The following is a 21,794-nucleotide window of genomic DNA, read 5'->3' as shown; positions in this document are numbered from 1 at the left end:
GAGGTACTAGCTCGGGCAATTCGACAACATAAGGAGGTCAAAGGGATACAAATTGGAAAGGAAGAAGTCAAACTATCATTATTTGCAGACGACATGATCGTCTACCTAAGTGACCCAAAGAACTCCACTAGAGAGCTCCTACAGCTGATAAACAACTTCAGCAAAGTGGCAGGTTATAAAATCAACTCAAGCAAATCAGTGGCCTTCCTATACTCAAAGGATAAGCAGGCTGAGAAAGAAATTAGGGAAATGACCCCCTTGAAATAGCCACAAACAGTATAAAGTATCTTGGCGTGACTCTTACCAAACATGTGAAAGATCTGTATGACAAGAACTTCAAGACTCTGAAGAAGGAAATGGAAGAAGACCTCAAAAAATGGGAAAACCTCCCATGCTCATGGATCGGTAGAATCAATATAGTTAAAATGGCCATTTTGCCTAAAGCCCTATACAGATTCAATGCAATACCCATCAAAATCCCAACTCAATTCTTCACAGAGTTAGAAAGAGCAATTATCAAATTCATCTGGAACAACAAAAAACCAAGGATAGCTAAAACTATTCTCAGCAACAAAAGAAAACCTGGGGGAATCAGTATCTCTGACCTCAAGCAATACTACAGAGCAATAGTGTTAAAAACTGCATGGTATTGGTACAGTGACAGGCAGGAGGATCAATGGAACAGGATTGAAGATCCAGAAATGAACCCACACACCTATGGCCACTTGATCCTCGACAAAGAGGCTGAAAACATCCAATGGAAAAAAGATAGCCTTTTCAACAAATGGTGCTGGTTCAACTGGAGGTCAGCATGCAGAAGAATGTGAATTGATCCATCCTTGTCTCCTTGTACTAAGCTCAAATCCAAATGGATCAAGGACCTCCACATAAAGCCAGACACTCTGAAGCTAATAGAAAAGAAACTGGGGAAGACCCTTGAGGACATCGGTACAGGGAGAAAGTTTCTGAACAGAACACCAATAGCGTATGCTCTAAGAGCAAGAATTGACAAATGGGACCTCATAAAATTACAAAGTTTCTGTAAGGCAAAAGACACCATCAAGAGGACAAGTCGGCAACCAACAAATTGGGAAAAGATCTTCACCAATCCTACATCAGATAGAGGGCTAATATCCAATATATATAAAGAACTCAAGAAGTTAGACTCCAGAAAACCAAACAACCCTATTAAAAAATGGGGTACAGAGTTAAACAAAGAATTCTCACCTGAAGAACTTCGGATGGCGGAGAAGCATCTTAAAAAATGCTCAACTTCATTAGTCATTAGGGAAATGCAAATCAAAACAACCCTAAGATTTCATCTTACACCAGTCAGAATGGCTAAGATTAAAAATTCAGGAGACAGCAGGTGTTGGAGAGGGTGTGGAGAAAGAGGAACACTCCTCCACTGCTGGTGGGGTTGCAAATTGGTACAACCACTCTGGAAATCAGTCTGGCGGTTCCTCCGAAACCTGGGCACCTCACTTCCAGAAGATCCTGCTATACCACTCCTGGGCATATACCCAGAAGACTCCCCACCATGCTCTACTATGTTCATAGCAGCCCTATTTATAATTGCCAGATGCTGGAAAGAACCCAGGTATCCCTCAACAGAAGAGTGGATGCAAAAAATGTGGTATATCTACACAATGGAGTACTATTCAGCCATTAGAAACAATGAATTCATGAAATTCTTAGGCAAATGGATGGAGCTAGAGAATATCATACTAAGTGAGGTAACCCAGACTCAAAAGGTGAATCATGGTATGCACTCACTAATAAGTGGATATTAACCTAGAAAACTGGAATACCCAAAACATAAACCACACATCAAATGAGGTACAAGAAGAAAGGAGGAGTGGCCCCTGGTTCTGGAAAGACTCAGTGAAACAGCATTAGGCAAAACCAGAATGGGGAAGTGGGAAGGGGTGGGTGGGAGGACAGGGGAAGAGAAGAGGGCTTACGGGACTTTCGGGGTGTGGGGGGGCTAGAAAAGAGAAATCATTTGAAATGTAAATAAATTATATCGAATAAAAAAAAATTTAAAAAAAAGAAAGAAAGAAAACAAAAAAACCTTAAGTATATAAAAGAAAGAAAAAAACAAAAAAAAGTTACATCTCTATTTTATTGCTTAATAATTTTCAGTTTTTAAATTCATTATATTTCCAGATCCACATTTATGTGTTAATGCCTTTATGCCTTCATATTCCTTAATCATGTGTTCATTGAAAATTTGTGCCTGCTGTTGCTAAAGTTAGTAGTTATCATATTTTTGGTCAATGTAGATTTTTCTCCAACTTTTGAAAAAGTATAATTCCTTTTCCTTTGTTTTCTTTTTGTTTTTGGTCAGGTTTCTTTACATAGCCTACACACTTGGAACTCTCACTATGTAGACTAGGCTGTCCTTGAACGGACAGAGCTAGTGATCCATATCCCTCTGTTTCCCAATTGTACACCAGTATGGTGTCTAATTCTTACTTTTCAAAGAATTCATGAAAAGACAAAGTATAGTGGGTGTATATGTGTGTACATGTGCACCATACATGCACATGCAAGCACTTGTCATACACTTATCAACTCTTCCAACTCCCAAACTCTTTAATATTTTGTAAAATAGGATATCATTCTACCCATTTTTGACCCTCTAGCCGAAGTTTCCTGAGCTCTGGCATTACCATGATGGACCAAAGTACTCATGATTTTCTAAATGTTTACTAATGCCTACACCAGACAGACAGCATTTATAGGTACATTCAGGTTGTAGGTTTTTTAATAATCAATAACCAGAAAAAGACTCTTCCTTTCAACCAAATATGTATTGTATTTTTTAAACAATTTCTTCAAAGAGATGGCTCAGTGTTCAAAATCACTGCTTGATATTTCAATGGACCCTGGTTCAATTCCCAGCACTATAAAGTGGCTTATGACCATCTTTAATTCCAGTTCCAACAGATCTAACATATTCTTCTGGTTTCTTCAGGCACAAGACAACCGCATGGTACACAGATGGGCAAACAAAACATCCACACACATACAATTTTAAATTTAAACTTAAAATGAGTGAATAAATAAAATAAAATAAATAAAAAGATTTCAAATAAATGGATCAAGGACCTTCATATACAACCTGACACACGGAAATTAATAGAAAAGAAACTGGGGAAGACCCTTGAGGACATGGGCACAGGGGAAAAGCTCCTGAATAGAACACCAATAGCTTATGCTCTAAGATCAAGAATTGACAAATGGGACCTCATGAAACTACAAAGTTTCTGTAAGGCAAAGGACACTGTCAAAAGGACAAAATGTCAACCAACAGATTGGGAAAGGATCTTCACCCACCCTAAATCTGACAGAGGGCTAATATCTAATATATACAAAGAACTCAAGAAGGTAGAACCCAGAGAATCAAATAACCCCATTAAAAGGTGGGGTATGGAGCTGAACAAAGAATTTTCACATGAAGAACTTCGGATGGCTGAGAAGCACCTTAAGAAATGTTCAACATCATTAATCATTAGGGAAATGCAAATCAAAACAACCCTGAGATTTCACCTCACACCAGTCAGAATGGCTAAGGTCAAAAAATCAGGAGACAGCAGGTGTTGGCGAGGATGTGGAGAAAGAGGAACACTCCTCCACTGCTGGTGGGATTGCAAGATGGTGCAACCACTTTGGAAATCAGTCTGGCAGTTCCTCAGAAAACTGGGCATGACACTTCCTGAGGACCCTGTTATACCACTCCTGGGCATATACCCAGAGGATTCTTCAGCATGCAATAAGGACACATGCTCCACTATGTTCATAGCAGCCCTATTTGTAGTAGCCAGAAGCTGGAAAGAACCCAGGTGTCCTTCAACGGAGGAATGGATACAAAAAAAAATGTGGTATATTTACACAATGGAGTACTATTCAGACATTAGAAACAATGAATTCATGAAATTCTTAGACAAATGGATGGAGCTGGAGAACAGGGAAGCAGGAAGGGGTAGATGGAGGAACAGGGGGAGGGAAGAGGGTTTATGGGACTTGCAGGGAGTGGGGACCCAGAATAGGGGAAATCATTTGAAATGTAATAAAAAATATATCAATAAAAAAGATTTAAAATAATGATAAATAAGAACTAAAATAAATATATATTGTGTGACGGTACAGAGCATTTGGTACATATTCTCTTACATCTCTCATTAGAAATTAAACCTGTTGCTGAAGACAATGCATACTTATGGCACAGAATATGGAGAAATCTACCTGGTACTCAACTGGAAGCTTGATCTCTAGTGGCTATCACTCATAGTTTTGGAACATGCTATGCATGTTGCCAGTAAAGAAACTTAAGCATTAATCTCAATAAGCCCAAAATGCTGTAAACTACAATAATGATCTGCCTGGTATTATACGCCCACTGGTATTATAATGTCTACATTCCAGACGGATCACATAGACCTAGAAAACTTTTGGACATGATCTCCTGCCAGAGCAGCCATGTTGCTGGATTGGGTATTAGGTGGGGGAAAAGGAATGAAGCCCTGAGGGCCAGCAGAAAATTAGAAAAGTGCAACCTTGGAAGATAAGAGGTTGAGGGTTGGGGAGAGCCCTCTAGAATGTACCAGAGACCTGGGAAGTGAGAGTCTGTCAGGACACAAAGAGAGAGACCTTAGGCGAAATTCCCTTCAGTGGGGCGAGGAATCTTATAGAGCCCACCTCCAGTAGAAAGTTAGGCCATCAAGTGAGGGATGGGGTTGCCATCTGACAGTCAAAACTCTGACCCATAATTGTTCCTGTCTGAAAAAATTGCAGGGATGGAAATGGAGAGGAGCCTGAGGAATAGAAGGTCCAGCAACAGGACCAAAATGGATCCAGCTCAAGGGGAGGTCCCAAGGCCTGACAATATTACTGAGGCTATGGAGTGCTTTGAACTTGTTGGCACAAGAAAGGACTGGGCCTGGAGAGATGGCTCAGTGGTTAAGAGCATTGACTGCTCTTCCAGAGGTCATGAGTTCAATTCCCAGCAACCACATGGTGGCTCACAACCATCTGTAATGGGGTCTGGTGCCCTCTACTTGTGTGTCTGAAGAGAACGACAATGTACTCACAAATCAATGTACTCACAAATAAATCTTAAAAAGAAAAGACTTTCTGAATATGATGCCAATAGTGCAGGCATTAGACCCACAACTGAGGGGCTGGAAAGATGGCTTAGCGGTTAAGAGCACTGACTGCTCTTCCAAAGGTCCTAAGTTCAAATCCCAGCAACCACATGGTGGCTAACAACCATCTGTAATGAGATCAGATGCCCTCCTCTGGGGTGTCTGAAGATAACTTCAGTGTACTTATATATAATAAATAAATAAATCTTTAAAATCTTTTAAAAAAAACAAAAAACCCAAACTGCCAGGTAGTAAAAAAAAAAAAAAGACGCCGGCGGTGGTGGCACACGCTTGTAATCCCAGCAGTCTGGGAGGCAGAGGCAGGCGGATTTCTGAGTTTGAGGCCAGCCTGGTCTACCAAGTGAGTTCCAGGACAGCCAGGGCTATACAAAGAAACCCTGTCTCTGAAAAAAACAATCCAAAAAAAAAAAAAAAACAAAAACAAAAACAAAAACAAAAAAAAGACGCACAACTGATAAGGGCAACCTCATTAGACTAAAATTTTCTCTGTTCAAATGACACTATCTCTTAAGTGAAGAGGCAGCATTCATAATGAAAGAAATCTTCACCAGCTGCACATCTGACAGAAATTTAGTGTCTATAATATATAAAGAACAAAAAATTAAACATCAATAATTTTTTTAAATTAATGAAGAATGGAACTAGAATTCTCAAAAGATGAAATATAAATGACTAAAAATATGTTTTAATGTTCAACATTTTCAATCATCATGGAAATTCAAATTAAAACTACTTTGAGATTTAATCTTAATCTAGTCAGAACAGCTAAAATCAGAAAGACCAAACAAATGTCGGCATGCATATGAGGAAAGATGAACAATTATTCACTGTTTGTGGAAGTGCAAATTGGAGCAAATACTTTGTAAATCAATGTGGATGTTCCTCACAAAACTGAAAGTACATGCATTATATAATCCAGCTATACCATTTTGGGGCATGTACCCAAAAGACACTGAAGTTCTACTACAGAGACTCCTGTTCATTGTTGTCTAATAATAATAGCCAGGATCCAATAATGGCCTAGATGGTCATCCATTAACGAATGAAGAATGAAAATGTAGTGTATTTAAAGAATGCATTTTTATTCAGCTATCAAGGAAAAAACAAAATTGTGTAATTGTAGGCTTATTCTTTTCAAAACTTTACTTTAAATGTACTTAAACACTTTAACCTCCCTTCTAGCCCACCACTCATCAGAGGTAGTGAAAAGGAAAGGTTAATAAGGTAAAGGAGGCTGTGACCCTGTTTAGAAATAGTTCTTTGTGGCGAATCTAATCTACATTGTCAGAATATCACCAGATCAATTCACATGAATCAGCAACAGTAGTTCAATCCACTTGCAAACACCACTCACGAATCACCAATGGCAGTTCCATCCAGAGGAAACTGCAAGGCTTTGCCTAAAGTCTCTCATTTGTAGAAGAGGCAAGAAGCTGCCAGAACACCACCAGAAATCCTTTGGTGTATTTCCCTCTTTGAAGTCATGACAGAATGATAAGCAAAGAGTGTCATGTCAAACCAATGCCACACAGTATTTTCTGCTGTCTGTTGGGTAATATTTATAGCCTTTCCAAATATCACATGTTCTCTCAAGCATCCCCTGTAGCAAAACATTACATACTCTTTGTCCAGACTACTTCCAGGAAAACATCATATGACACAAAGGAATCTCCAAAGAAATCAGAAACTTCCAATTCACGAAATTCTCAGGTAAATAGAACTGAAAGCAGTCATCCTGAATGAGGTACGCTGACCCAAAAAAATAAAGGTTGAGTATTTTCTCTCATTTATGGGTCTTAGGTTTGAATCTTTAAATGGGAATATTTCTTTATAATACCTATAGAGGTCAGTAAACCAATAAAGAGAATGGGGGCAGGGAAGCTTCAAGGAAAGGAGAAAAACAGTGGTATAATAAATGGTAAAAGGAGAAACAGAATTAAATTGGGAGCAGGTATTGGAGTGAAAGATAAAGAATGAATACAGGAACAATGAATAGGGGAGAAACCTACCTACTATAGTAGAAGCATATGTGTGTGTGTGTGTGTGTGTGTGTGTATACATATATATGGACTATATATATATATGGAAGTTATATACATGTATATGAAAGGTATATATATGTGTGTGTGTGTGTGTATACATATATATGGACTATATATATATGGAAGTTATATACATGTATATGAAAGGTATATATATGTGTGTGTGTCTGTGTGCATTTGTGTATACACACACACACACACGAGCAATAGCTCCATGGTTAAGACCACTTGTTGCTCTTACAAGAAACAATCTTCATTTCACAGTACCCAGATGGCAGCAGCTCACAACAGTCTGTAATTCCAGTTCCAGAGCTTCTGTTACCCTGTTCTATGTGCTTTGGACACTAGATACACACATAGTATACATACACACATACTAACAAAATACCCATACACACAAAATAAACCTATTTAAAATTTATTTTTATGTTATTACACTATAATGGGACAGTAATGCCTCTGCTAGACTCGACAGGTGACCAATAAAAAGCCAAGAATGGATTTTCCTTTTTGGAGTTGCTGTCTTGTGGTTTCTATAGACTTTTAAACACAGAGATTATTGCCAGAGATCTTGGTTACTCTCCAGACATGATGACAAGATGCTATTACTTAAGATACCATGTGCTTGAGTTATGGAACATGGAAACATTAGGCTGGCACTAACCTGACATAGCACACCTACTGGCTAGCTTTTGTGGTTATGGAAGGTGCTATGCACACTGCTGGGTGGGGGGAATAATTATCAGTCTTAACAGGCTGTGAACTCTGTGAGCTATGTGACTGATAGCCTGGCAAGACAGTACCACTGGTACAACAATGATTTGGATATTATAGATGTAAACAAAAATTTTTAATTTGATTTAAGCTCTGCCCTACAACATTGCTGGACTAAGAACTCATGTTATAGGTCCTAGGGAAAGACTTACAACTATTATCCTAATAAAAGGACATAGTATTAAACTAATTTCTAACAACTTATTATTATATACATAGACTAACACATCACTCAACACTCAGTAGACAAGCTTCTATTTTCGTTTTTTATTTCAAATTTTTTATTGGTTATTATGAATATTTTCATTTCAAATGTTGCTCCCCTTACTGGTTTCTTCTCCAAAAAGCCCAAATCCCAATCCCTCTTCCCCCTGCCTCCATAAGGGTGCTCCAGACCTACCTGCTCACTCCCACTCCACCACACTACACTATCATTCCTCTATGCTGGGCATCAAGACTTCACAGCACCAAAGGCCTCCACGCCCCTTGATGCCAGACAAGGCCATCCTCTACTACATATGCAGCTGGAGCCATGGGTACCTACATGTATGTTCTTTGGTTGGGGGTTTAGACATGTATGTTCTTTGGTTGGTAGTTTAGAAAAAAGAAGTTGAAGAAGACCTCAGAAGATGGAAAGATCTCCCATGCTCATGGATTTGCAGGATTAACATAGTAAAAATGGCCATCTTACCAAAAGCAATCTACAGAATCAATGCAATCCCCATCAAAATTCCAACTCAATTCTTCATAGAGTTAGAAAGAGCAATTCTCAAATTCATTTAGAACAACAAAAACTATTATCAACAATAAAAGAACTTCTGATGCATTTACCATCCCTAACCTCAAGCTCTACTTCAGAGCAGCAATAGTGATAAAAAACAAATGGTATTGGTACAGAGATAGGCATATAGATCAATGGAATAAAATTGAAGACCCAGAAATGAACCCATACACCTATGGTCACTTGATCTGTGACAAAGGAGCTGAAACCATCCAGTGGAAAAGATAGCCTTTTCAACAAATGGCGCTGGCTCAACTGGAAATCAGTTTGCAGAAGAATGAGAATTGATCCATTCTTATTTCCCTTGTACTAAGCTCAACTCCAAGTGGATCAAGGACCTCCACATAAATCCAGACAAACTGAGGGCTGGAGAGATGTCTCAGTGGTTAAGAGCACTAACTGCTCTTCCAGAGGTCCTGAATTCAATTCCCAGCAACCACATGGTAAGTCATAACCATTTGTAATGAGATTTGATGCCCTCTTATGGTTTGTTTGAAGACAACACCAGTGTACTCATATACATAAAATAAATAAATCTTTAAGAAACAAAAGATCTAAATGACTGTAAAGCCATAAAACCATTTTTAAGAAAAACCAGATACACTGGATCTAATAGAAGAGAGAGAGAAGCTTCTATTTTCAAAAGATGGTAATTAACCTGGAAAGAACCCAGGTATCCCTCAACAGAAGAATGGATGCAAAAAATGTGGTATATATACACAATGGAGTACTATTCAGCCATTAGAAAAAATGAATTCATAAAATTCTTAGACAAATGGATGGAGCTGGAGAACATCATACTAAGTGAGGTAACCCAGTCTCAAAACATTAATCATGGTATGCACTCACTAATAAGTGGATATTAGCCTAAAAAACTGGAATACCCAAAACATAATCCACACATCAAATGATGTCCAAGAAGAACGGAGGAGTGGCCTGGTTCTGGAAAGACTCAGTGTAGCAGTATAGGGCAAAACCAGAACAGGGACGTGGGAAGGGGTGGATGGGAGAACAGAGGGAAGGAAGAGGGCTTATGGGACTTTTGGGGGGCCAGAAAAGGGAAAATCATTTGAAATGTAAATAAAAAAATATATGGAATAAAAAATATTTTAAAAAAGGGAAAAAAGATGGTAATTAACACAAAACCCCACAACTAGGCAAATAGTGGCGAATAACACTTGCCTGTTATCACTTCTCTCATAGAAGCCATGAAGATCCCATTGAAATATGACAAATAAAGTTGCTTTGCTCAAACCCCTGTTGACGTGTTTATAAAAAGATAAAGAGAGAAAGAATATATCTGTGGAGGTATAGGGAAAGGGGGTACCTTGGCAGGCCCATCCTGAGGCATCCCTTCCCTCTGAGGAACAGCCACAGAATAGAGTTTGTTCAGGGCATGGGAAAATGAGTCAAGAGGGTAGTAGGGGCAGAGTAAGCAGAAAGAGCAAGAGAAGAGGGGGCAAGCAGCTCCTTTGATAATGAGTCAGGCATACTTGGCTGTTGCCGGGTAACTGTGGGCCAGACCTTAGAAAGAATGCTAACCCCTGTGGTATCTCCTGCCCCACTATGAATGAAGCCCTGAGTTCTTAAATTTTTATTAGATATTTAATTTATTTATATTTCAAAGGTTATCACTTTTCCTTGGTACCCCTCTGAGAACCCAAAATACCATCCCCCCTTTTCCATACTTACCAACCCCTCATCCCACTTTCCAGACTAGGCATTCCCCTACACAGGGGCAGCAAGCCTTCTGAGGACCAATGGCCTCTCCTCTCATGGATATCTGAAAAGGCCACCCTCTGCTACATATGTAGATGGAGCCTTGGGTCCCTCCATGTGTACTCTTTGGTTGGCAGTTTAGTCCCTGGAAGCTCAGGGGGTACTGGTTGGTCCATATTATTGTTCCTCCTTACAGGGCTTCAAACCTCTTCAGCTGTTTGGATTCTTTCTCTAGCTCCAACCCTGGAGACCCCATGCTCAGTCTATTGGTTGGCTATGAGCCATGGGTATTTGGATCTCCCTTCTAAAAAGGATTAAAGTATCCACACTTTGGTCTTCCTTCTTCTTGGGCTGCATGTGGTTTGTAAATTGTATCTTGGGTATTCTGAGCTTTTGGGCTAATATCCATACCTTGTGTGTTCTTTTATGATTGGGTAACTTCACTGAGGATAATATTTTCTAGTTCCATCCATTTGCCTAAGAATTTCATGAATTCGTTGTTTTAATAGCTGGGTAGTACTCCTTGTATAAATGTACCACATTTTCTGTATCCATTCCTCTGTCGAAGGACATCTGGGTTCTTTCCAGCTTGAACATAGTGGAGCATGTGTCCTTATTACATGTTGGAGCATCTTCTGGGTGCCCAGGAGTGGTGTAGCTGGGCCCCCAGGTAGTACTATGTCTAATTTTCTGAGGATACATCCAGATTTCCAGGGTGGTTGTACCAACTTGCAAACCCATCAGCAATGGAGGAGTGTTCCTCTTTCTCCACATCCTCTCCAGCATCAGCTGTCCCTTGAGTTTTTGATCTTAGCTATTCTGACTGGTGTGAGGCGAGATCTCAGGGTCATTTTGATTTGCATTTCCTTGATGATTAAGGATGTTGAACATTTCTTTAGGTGTTTCTCAGCCATTCAGTTTTCCTCAGTTGAGAATTCTTTGTTTAGCTCTGTACCCTATTTTTAAGAGGGTTATTTGCTTCTCTAAAGTCTAACTTCTTGAGTTCTCAGTATATATTGGATATTAGCTCTCTGGTAAAGATCTTTTCCCAATTTGCTGTTTTGTCCTATTGACAGTGTTCTTTGCCTTATAGAAGCTTTGCAATTTTATGAGGTTCAATTTGTCAATTCTTAATCTCAGAGCATAAGTTATTGGTATTCTGTTTGGGAAATTTTTTAAAGTGCCCATGTGCTCCAGGCTCTTCCCCACTTTCTCTTCTATAAGATTCAATGTATCTGGTTCTATGTGGAGGACCTTGATCCACTTGGACTTGAGCTTTGTACAGGGAGATAAGAATGGATCAATTTGCATTCTTCTACAAGTTGACTGCCAGTTGAACCAGCACCATTTGTTGAAAATTCGATCTTTTTTCCACTGGATGGTTTTAGCTCCTTTGTCAAAGATTAAGTGACCATAGGTGTGTGGGTTCATTTCTGGGTCTTCAGTTCTATTCCTTTGATCTACCTGCCTGTCATTGTACCAATATCATGCAATTTTTATCACTATTGCTCTGTAGTATAGCTTGAGGTCAGGGATGGTGATTCTGCCAGAGGTCCTTTTATTGACAGTAGTTTTCACTATCCTGGATTTTTTGTTCTTCCAGATAAATTTGGAAATTGCTCGTTCTAACTCTATGAAGAATTGAGTTGGAATTGTGATGGGGATTGCAGTGAATCTATAGATTGCTTTAGGCAAGATGGCCATTTTTACTTTATTATCCCTGCCAATCCATGAACATGGGAGATCTTTCCATCTTCTGAGATCTTCGATTTCTTTCTTCATATAATTTAAGGTCCTGTCTTACAAATCTTTCAAATGCTTGGTTAGAGTCATAGCAAGGTATTTTATATTATTTTTGACTATTGGAAAGGGTGTCATTTCCCTAGTTTCTTTCTCAGCTTCATTATCCTTTGAATATAGGAAGGCTACTGATTTGTTTTAATTAATTTTCTATCCAGTCACTTTGCTGAAGTTGTTTATCAGGTTTAGGAGTTCTCTGGTGAATTTTTTGGGGTCATTTAAGTATACTATCATATCATCTGAAAATAGTGATACTTGGACTTATTCCTTTCCAGTTTATATCCCTTTGACCACCTTTTGTTGCCTAATTGCTCTAGCTGGGACTTTGACTACTATATTGAACAGGTAGGGAGAGAGTGGACAGCATTGTCTAGTTCCTGATTTCAGTGGAATTGCTTCAAGTTTCTCTCCATTTAGTTTGATGTTGGCTACTGGTTTGCTGTATATTGCTTTTAGGTATGGGCCTTGAATTCCTGATCTTTCCAAGACTTTTAACATGAAGAGATGTTGCATTTTGTCAAATGCTTTCTCAGCATCTAATGAAATGGCCATGTGGTTTTTTTTCTTTGAGTTTATGTAGGGGATTACAATGACGGATTTCTGTATACTGAACCATCTCTGTATCCCTGGGATGAAGCCTACTTGATCCTGGTGGATGATCATTTTGGTGTGTTCTTGGATTCAGTTGGAAAGAATTTTATTGAGCATTTTTGCATCGATACTTGTAAGGGAAATTAATTTAAAGTCCTCTTTCTTTGTTAGGTCTTTGTGTGGTTTAGGTATCAGCATAATTGTAGTTTCATAGAATGAATTGGGTAGTGTTCCTTCTGTTTCTATTTTTTTTTGAATAGTTTGAAGACTATTGGTAGAAGGTCTTCTGTGAAGGTCTGATAGAACTCTACACTAAACCCATCTGGTCCTGGGCTTATTTTTGGTTGGTTTAATGACTGCTTCTACTTCTTGAGGGTTTATGTGACTGTTTAGATCATTTATCTGATACTGATTTAATTTTGGTACCTGGTATCTGTCTAGAAAATTGCCACTTCATCTAGATTTTCCAGTTTTGTTGAGTATCAGCTTTTATAGTAGGATCTGATGATTTCTTTTTTTTACTTCATCAGTATCTGTTATGTCTCCCTTTTCATTTCTGAATTTGTTGATTTGGATACTGTCTCTGTGCCTCTGGCTAGTTTGGCTAAGGGTTTATCTATCTTGTTGGTTTTTTCAAAGAACCAGCTCCTGTGTTGGTTGATTCTTGGTATCTTTTTGTTGTTGTTGTTTCTGTTTGGTTGATTTCAGCCCTGAGTTTGATTATTTCCTGCCCTCTACTCCTCTTGAGTGTATTTGCTTCTTTTTGTTCTAGAGCCTTCAGATGTGTTGTCAAGCTGCTAGTGTATGCTCTTTCCAGTTTCTTTTTGGAGATACTCAGAGCTATAGGTTTTCCTCTGAGCACTGCTTTCATTATGTTCTATAAATTTGGGTATGTTGTGCCTTCATTTTCATTAAATTCTAAAAAGTCTTTAATTTATTTCTTTCTTTCTTTACCAAGTTATTGTTGAGTAGAATGTTGTTCAGTTTCTATATGTATGTGGACTTTCTGTTGTTTTTGTTGTTATTGAAGACCAGCCTTAGTCTGGTGATCTGATATTTCAATCTTCTTATATCTTTTGAGATCTGTTTTGTGACCAAGTATGTGGTCAATTTTGGAGAAGAAGGTATATTCTTTTGTTTTAGGATAAAATGTTCTATAGATATCTGTTAAAGCTATTTGGTTCAGAACTTCTGTCAGTTTCATTGTGTCTCTGTTTAGCTACTGTTTCCATGATCTGTCTATTGATGAGAGTGGGGTGTTGAAGTCTCCCCCTATTATTGTGTGAGGTGTAATGTGTGTTTTGAGCTTTAGTAAAGTTTCTTTTATGAATGAAACTTTCATTTGAAGCATAGATGTTCAGAATTGAGAGTTCATCTTGGTAGATTTTTCCCTTGATGAATATGAAGTGTCTTTCCTTATTGTTTTTTATTACTTTAGATTGAAAGTCAATTTTATTTGATATTAGAATGACTACAGCAGTTTTTTTTCTTGGGACTATGTGTTTGGAAAATTGTTTTCCAGCTTTTTACCCTGAGGCTGTGTCTGTCTTTGTGCCTGAGGTGAATTTCCTGTATGCAGCAAAATGTTGAATCCTGTTTACATATCCCATCTTTTAGTCTGTGTCTTTTTTTATTAGAGAATTGAGTCCACTGGTATTAGGATATATTAAGGAAAAGTGATTATTGCTTCCTCTTATTTTCGTTATTAAAGGTGTAGTTATATTTATGTGACTCTCTTCTTTTTGGTTTGTTAAAATATTTATTTCTTGCTTTTTTTTTTAGGGTGTAGTTTCCCTCCTTTTGTTCATGTTTTTCATTCTTTATCCTTTGAAGGATTTATGGAAAGATATTGTGTAAATTTGTTTTTGTCATGGAATACATTGGTTTCTCCATCTATGGTAATTGAGACTTTTTCTGTGTATAGTAGCCTAAGTTGGCATTTGTGTTCCCTTAGGATTTGTATGACATCTGCCTGGGCTCTTCTGGCTTTCATAGTCTCTGATGAGAAGTCTGGTGTAATTCTGATAGGTATGCCTTTATATGTTAAGTGACCTTTTTCCTTACTGCTTTTAATATTCTTTCTTTGTCTAGTGCATTTGGTGTTTTGATTATTATATGATGGTAGGAATATCTGTTCTGGCCCAGTCTGTTTGGAGTTCTGCAAGCTTCTTTTATGTTCATGGACATCTCTTTAGGTTAGGGAAGTTTTCTTCTATAATTTTGTTGAAGACATTTACTGGTCCTTTAAGCTGGAAATGTTTGCTCTCTTCTATACCTATAGTCCTTAGGATTGGTCTTCTCATTTTGTCCTGAATTTCCTGGATATTTTGGGTTAGGAGCTTTTTGCTTTTTGCATTTTGCATTTTCTTTGACTGTTTTGCATTTTGACTTTGTGTCAATGTTTTCTATATCTTCTGCACCTGAGATTCTATCTTCTATCCCTTGCATTCTGTTGATGGGTGCATCTATGACTACTGACTTCTTTCCTAGGTTTTCTATCTCCATAGTTGTTTCCCTTTGTGATTTATTTATTGTTTCTACTTCCATTTTTAGATCCTGGATAGTTTTGCTCAATTCCTTTACCTGTTTGGTTGTGTTTTCCTGTAATTCCTTAAGGGAGTTGTTTATATCCTTCTTGAAGTCCTCTATCAGCATCATGAACTGTGATTTTAAGTCCAAATTTTGCTTTGTGTTGGGGTATCCAGGACTGCTGTCGTGGGAGAACTTGGTTAAGATGGTGCCATGTCACCTTGGTTTCTGTTGGTAACTTTCTTGCATTTGGCTTTCGCCATCTGGTTATCTCTGGTATTAGTTGCTCCTATGGTCTCTGGCTAGAGCTTGTCCCTCCTGTGGGCTTGCAAGCCTGTCTCAGCACCCATGGGAGATCAGCTCTCCCCTGGCACAGAGAGCTGTGGCTCGGCCCAGCTCCTGGGTGAAGATGGAGCCTGGAAGGACCCTGTCCCAGCTGCTCTGCCACTCCTGTGCTCCCTGCACTCCTGGCCATACCAGCCTTGGACAGTCACAAGAGAGAAAATGGCAGTCTTGCCTCCAAACCTGGGAGTCAAAGCACTCCCTGGAGACCAGTTCTCCCCTGGCAGGACCAGTGCACAGATGGCTGTGGAGTAGCCCAGACTCCTGGGTGCAGATGGAGCTGGGAAGAACCCTGTCCAGCTGCTCTGCCACTCCTGTGCTCCCTGTGCTCCTGGCCCAACCCAACTTGGCTAGTGACCGGAGAGAAAAAAAATAGTTCTTACATCTTTAACAAGTGTTGCATGATATTTGATCATTCTGTGAACCCCAAAATTGTGTTATTTACTGGAAAAAATGTTTTTAGTTATGATGTGTTTCAGCCTTTGCACACACCTTTAATCCAAAAGGTTTCTGCTTGAATGTTGTAAACAGGATTAAATAAAGTCCACTATAAGAAACAGAGTAAGCAACTAGTTGACAGAAAGTAAATACAGAACTATTAAGAAAAAAAAAAAAACAGAGAGTAAGGAGAATCAGGAAAGCAGGTATAGAGAAGCAAAGGAAGTAGAAGAGAGGAACATTCAATTTGAAGGAGTTTTTCTGAGATGTATGAGAGGCATTATTTCTGGGATATCAGATGAGGAGGAAAGTCAACTGGGTGTTTTCCCTGCCCTACTCAACTAGGAGGCTTTCACCCCAGCATTTGGCTCCCATGTCTTCATTGAGAAAATTGAATGATTGCAATTTTGTTTAAAAAAAGTAAAATTAAACAAGAACCTTAATGACCACTTGTCTAAGACTCTTCCACTTTGGTAGTCAGAAGATTCATTGTTTTGCAAGAACACCTGTCATAAACAACTTACGATTCATTGTTCCTTGTTCCATTGATTCTGTGCCTGTGATGATGTAGAGCATCATGGTAGTGAAAGCATGGGACAGAAGCTACTCACTTCATACTAGCCTGAACGCATTGGGAAAGGAACAGGAGACCAGCTGTACTTGTCAAAGGTATGCTACCAAGTAACCTACTTTCTCCGTCAATGTACCATTTTATAATGTTCCCATCAGTCATCTCCCAGAATAGTGCCATTAGCTTGGAAACAAGGATCCAACACAGGAAACTGTGTAGTACTTTTCATACCCAAAACAAAACTATTTCCAAACTGCCTAAATCCCTTAAGAATTCTAACTTGTCCTGCCCCTTGCTCATTCTTCTTCACATTCGCACAACTCTTTGATGTTTCTGTGTATAAAGTTCTTTCTCTAAATGACCTCTTACAAATCTTAGCTCAAATGATTCCATTACATTAGGCTTCCTGTAGAGCAGTGGCTCTCAACCTTCCTAATGCTGTGACCCTTTAATTCAGTTCCTTTTGTGGTGACCTTAACCATAAAATTATTTTCATTGCTACTTCATAACTAATTTTGCTACTGTTGAGAATCATAATGTAAATATCCATGTTTTTCAATGTTTTTAGATGACCCCTGTGAAAAGGTCCTTTGAATGTCAAAAAAGTTGTGACCCATGGGTTGAGAACTGCTGCCCTAGAACCGCCTGTTTATTTCCTATTCAGTTTCACACTCAACTGTCTACATTGATTTCATGATTTTCTAAGTATTATGTGACATGTAACTTACTTTGTTTTATTTCTATTCCCCTAGAGTACAATTTCTGTATTATCAAGGACTTTTGCTTACTTTATTCAATGTTTAATCTTCTATGAATTTTAGTTAATATTTATTAAATAGAGAAATTAATTGTTACAATGCCATATTTTTTATTTAGTCTATATGTATCTCAGCATCATGTCTGGTTTTAATAATGAGCAAGGAAAAGATAAGGGAGTCATGACTGACAGTAAGTGAAGTAAGGACCATGAATAAGGATAGAAAGCTATCTGACAGGAAAGCAGGAGTTTCAATGGAGCAGATGAAGAAACTGAAATGCATGTGATCTCTCTGTAGGCTTAGATTTTTTGAAGCCTACTTTTAATAAGGGTTCTTAAGCCCTTCAACCTCCCTTCTAGCCCACCAACCACCAAAAGTAGTGAGAAGGAAAGGTTAATAGAGCAAAGGATGATGTGAACTGTGAACCTGTTTAGAAATCGTTCTTTGTAGAAAATCCAGTTTGCTTTGTCAGGATATTAGCAGTCCAGTTAACACAAATGAGTAGAGGCAGCTGTATCCACTTACAAACACCATTAATGAATCAGCAATGGTTGGTAGATTCAGAAAAAATCACAAGGCTCTGCCAGCTGGCCAGAGTCCACAGAAGTGGGCCAAAACACCACCAGAAATTTTTTGGTGCATTTCTCCCTATGAAGTCATGACAAATAATAATCAACAAGGAATGGTAAAGCATACCAATACCACCTAGTATTGTTAGTAAAGACCAACAACAGCAAAGCCCAATGATGACCAGCAATGAATGACAAGGTATACCAATACCATCCAGCATCATCCACTGTTCGTTGGACTATATTTATATCCTTTCTAAACAAAACATCTTCTCTTAAGCATCTACTCTAGCAAAACATTATCCACACTTTTCCCAAGCTGCCTCAAAAAAAAAGCGCCATGTGTCTGTTCTTTTTTTTTTTAATATTTTTATTTTCTATATTCTTTGTTTACATTCCAAATAATTTCCCTTTTTCCGGATCCCCCCTCCCCAAATATCCCATAGACCTTCTTCTCTCTATTCATTCTCCAATCACCTCCCTCCTTTTTCTCTGTCCTTATATTCCCCTCCAATGCTAGATCAATCCTTTCCAGGATCAGGACCATCTCCATACTTCTTCATGGGAGTCATTTGTTATACAATTTGTGCCTTGGGTATTCAGGGCTTCTGAGCTAATTAATATCCACTTATCAGAGATTGCATTCCATGTGTATTCTTTTGTTATTGGGTTACCTCACTTAGGATGATATTTTCCAGATCAAACCATTTGCCTAAAAATTTTGTGAATTCATTGTTTCTAATTGCTGAGTAGTATTCCATTGTGTAAATATACCACATGTCCTGTATGCATTCCGCCTTTGAGGGGCATCTGGGTTCTTTCCACTTTCTGGCTATTATAAATAAGGCTGCTATGAACATAATGGAGCATGTGTCTTTATTGCAAGCTGGGGAATCCTGTGGGTATATGCCCAGGAGAGATATAACAGGGTCCTCCGGAACGGTCATGTACAGTTTTCTGAGGAACCGCCAGTCTGATTTCCAAAGTGGTTGTACCATCTTACAGCCCCACCAGCAGTGGAGGAGTGTTCCTCTTTCTCCACATTCTTGCCAACACCTGCTATCTCCTGAGTTTTTGACCTTAGCCATTCTGGCTGGTATAAGGTGAAATCTCAGGGTTGTTTTGATTTGCATTTCCCTAATGACTAATGATGTTGAGCACTTCTTAAGGTGCCTCTCGGCCATCCGAATTTCTTCAGGTGAAAATTCTTTGATTAGATCTGTACCCCATTTTTAATAGGGTTATTTGGTTCCCTGGGGTCTAACTTCTTGAGTTCTTTGTATATATTGGATATTAGCCCTCTATCAGATGTAGGGTTGGTGAATATCCTTTCCTAATTTGATGGTTGCCATTTTGTCCTTTTAACAGTGTCCTTTGCCTTACAGAAACTTTGTAATTTTATGAGGTCCCATTTGTCAATTCTTTTTTTTTTTTCATATTTAAAGGCACTTTTCTTTCTTTCTTTTTTTTTCTTTTTTCTTTTTTTTCGATATAATTTATCTACATTTCAAATGATTTCCCCTTTTCTAGCCCCCCCCCACTCCCAAAAAGTCCTGTAAGCCCCCTTCTCTTCCCCTGTCCTCCCTCCCACCCCTTCCCAGTTCCCCGTTCTGGTTTTGCCAAATACTGTTTCACTGAGTCTTTCCAGAACCAGGGACCACTCCTGCTTTCTTCTTGTATCTCATTTGATGTGTGGATTATGTTTTGGGTATTCCAGTTTTCTAGGTTAATAACCACTTATTAGTGAGTGCATACCATGATTCACCTTTTGAGTCTGGGTTACCTCACTTAGTATGATGTTCTCTAGCTCCATCCATTTGCCTAAGAATTTCATGAATTCATTGTTTCTAATGGCTGAATAGTACTCCATTGTGTAGATATACCACATTTTTTGTATCCACTCTTCTGTTGAGGGATACCTGGGTTCTTTCCAGCATCTGGCAATTATAAATAGGGCTGCTATGAACATAGTAGAGCATGTATCCTTATTACATGGTGGGGAATCCTCTGGGTATATGCCCAGGAGTGGTATAGCAGGATCTTCTGGAAGTGAGGTGCCCAGTTTTCGGAGGAACCGCCAGACTGCTTTCCAGAGTGGTTGTACCAATTTGCAACCCCACCAGCAGTGGAGGAGTGTTCCTCTTTCTCCACACCCTCTCCAACACCTGCTGTCTCCTGAATTTTTAATCTTAGCCATTCTGACTGGTGTAAGATGAAATCTTAGGGTTGTTTTGATTTGCATTTCCCTAATGACTAATGAAGTTGAGCATTTTTTTATTTGATATAATTTATTTACATTTCAAATGATTTCCCCTTTTCTAGCCCCCCCCCACTCCCCGAAAGTCCCGTAAGCCCCCTTCTCTTCCCCTGTCCTCCCTCCCACCCCTTCCCAGTTCCCCGTTCTGGTTTTGCCAAATACTGTTTCACTGAGTCTTTCCAGAACCAGGGACCACTCCTGCTTTCTTCTTGTATCTCATTTGATGTGTGGATTATGTTTTGGGTATTCCAGTTTTCTAGGTTAATAACCACTTATTAGTGAGTGCATACCATGATTCACCTTTTGAGTCTGGGTTACCTCACTTAGTATGATGTTCTCTAGCTCCATCCATTTGCCTAAGAATTTCATGAATTCATTGTTTCTAATGGCTGAATAGTACTCCATTGTGTAGATATACCACATTTTTTGTATCCACTCTTCTGTTGAGGGATACCTGGGTTCTTTCCAGCATCTGGCAATTATAAAGAGGGCTGCTATGAACATAGTAGAGCATGTATCCTTATTACATGGTGGGGAATCCTCTGGGTATATGCCCAGGAGTGGTATAGCAGGATCTTCTGGAAGTGAGGTGCCCAGTTTTCGGAGGAACCGCCAGACTGCTTTCCAGAGTGGATGTACCAATTTGCAACCCCACCAGCAGTGGAGGAGTGTTCCTCTTTCTCCGCACCCTCTCCAACACCTGCTGTCTCCTGAATTTTTAATCTTAGCCATTCTGACTGGTGTAAGATGAAATCTTAGGGTTGTTTTGATTTGCATTTCCCTAATGACTAATGAAGTGGAGCATTTTTTAAGATGCTTCTCCGCCATCCGAAGTTCTTCAGGTGAGAATTCTTTGTTTAACTCTGTACCCCATTTTTTAATAGGGTTGTTCGGTTTTCTGGAGTCTAACTTCTTGAGTTCTTTATATATCTTGGATATTAGCCCTCTATCTGATGTAGGATTGGTGAAGATCTTTTCCCAATTTGTTGGTTGCCGATCTGTCCTCTTGATGGTGTCCTTTGCCTTACAGAAACTCTGTAACCTTATGAGGTCCCATTTGTCAATTCTTGCTCTTAGAGCATACGCTATTGGTGTTCTGTTCAGAAACTTTCTCCCTGTACCGATGTCCTCAAGGGTCTTCCCCAGTTTCTTTTCTATTAGCTTCAGAGTGTCTGGCTTTATGTGGAGGTCCTTGATCCATTTGGATTTGAGCTTAGTACAAGGAGACAAGGATGGATCAATTCCCATTCTTCTGCATGCTGACCTCCAGTTGAACCAGCACCATTTGTTGAAAAGGCTATCTTTTTTCCATTGGATGTTTTCAGCCTCTTTGTCGAGGATCAAGTGGCCATAGGTGTGTGGGTTCATTTCTGGATCTTCAATCCTGTTCCATTGATCCTCCTGCCTGTCACTGTACCAATACCATGCAGTTTTTAACACTATTGCTCTGTA

The sequence above is a fragment of the Apodemus sylvaticus genome, chromosome 7, assembly GCF_947179515.1.
Source record: "Apodemus sylvaticus chromosome 7, mApoSyl1.1, whole genome shotgun sequence".
Classification (NCBI taxonomy): Eukaryota; Metazoa; Chordata; class Mammalia; order Rodentia; family Muridae; genus Apodemus; species Apodemus sylvaticus.
The sequence above is the reverse complement of the archived record's forward strand: the minus strand, read 5'-3'. Positions refer to the sequence as shown.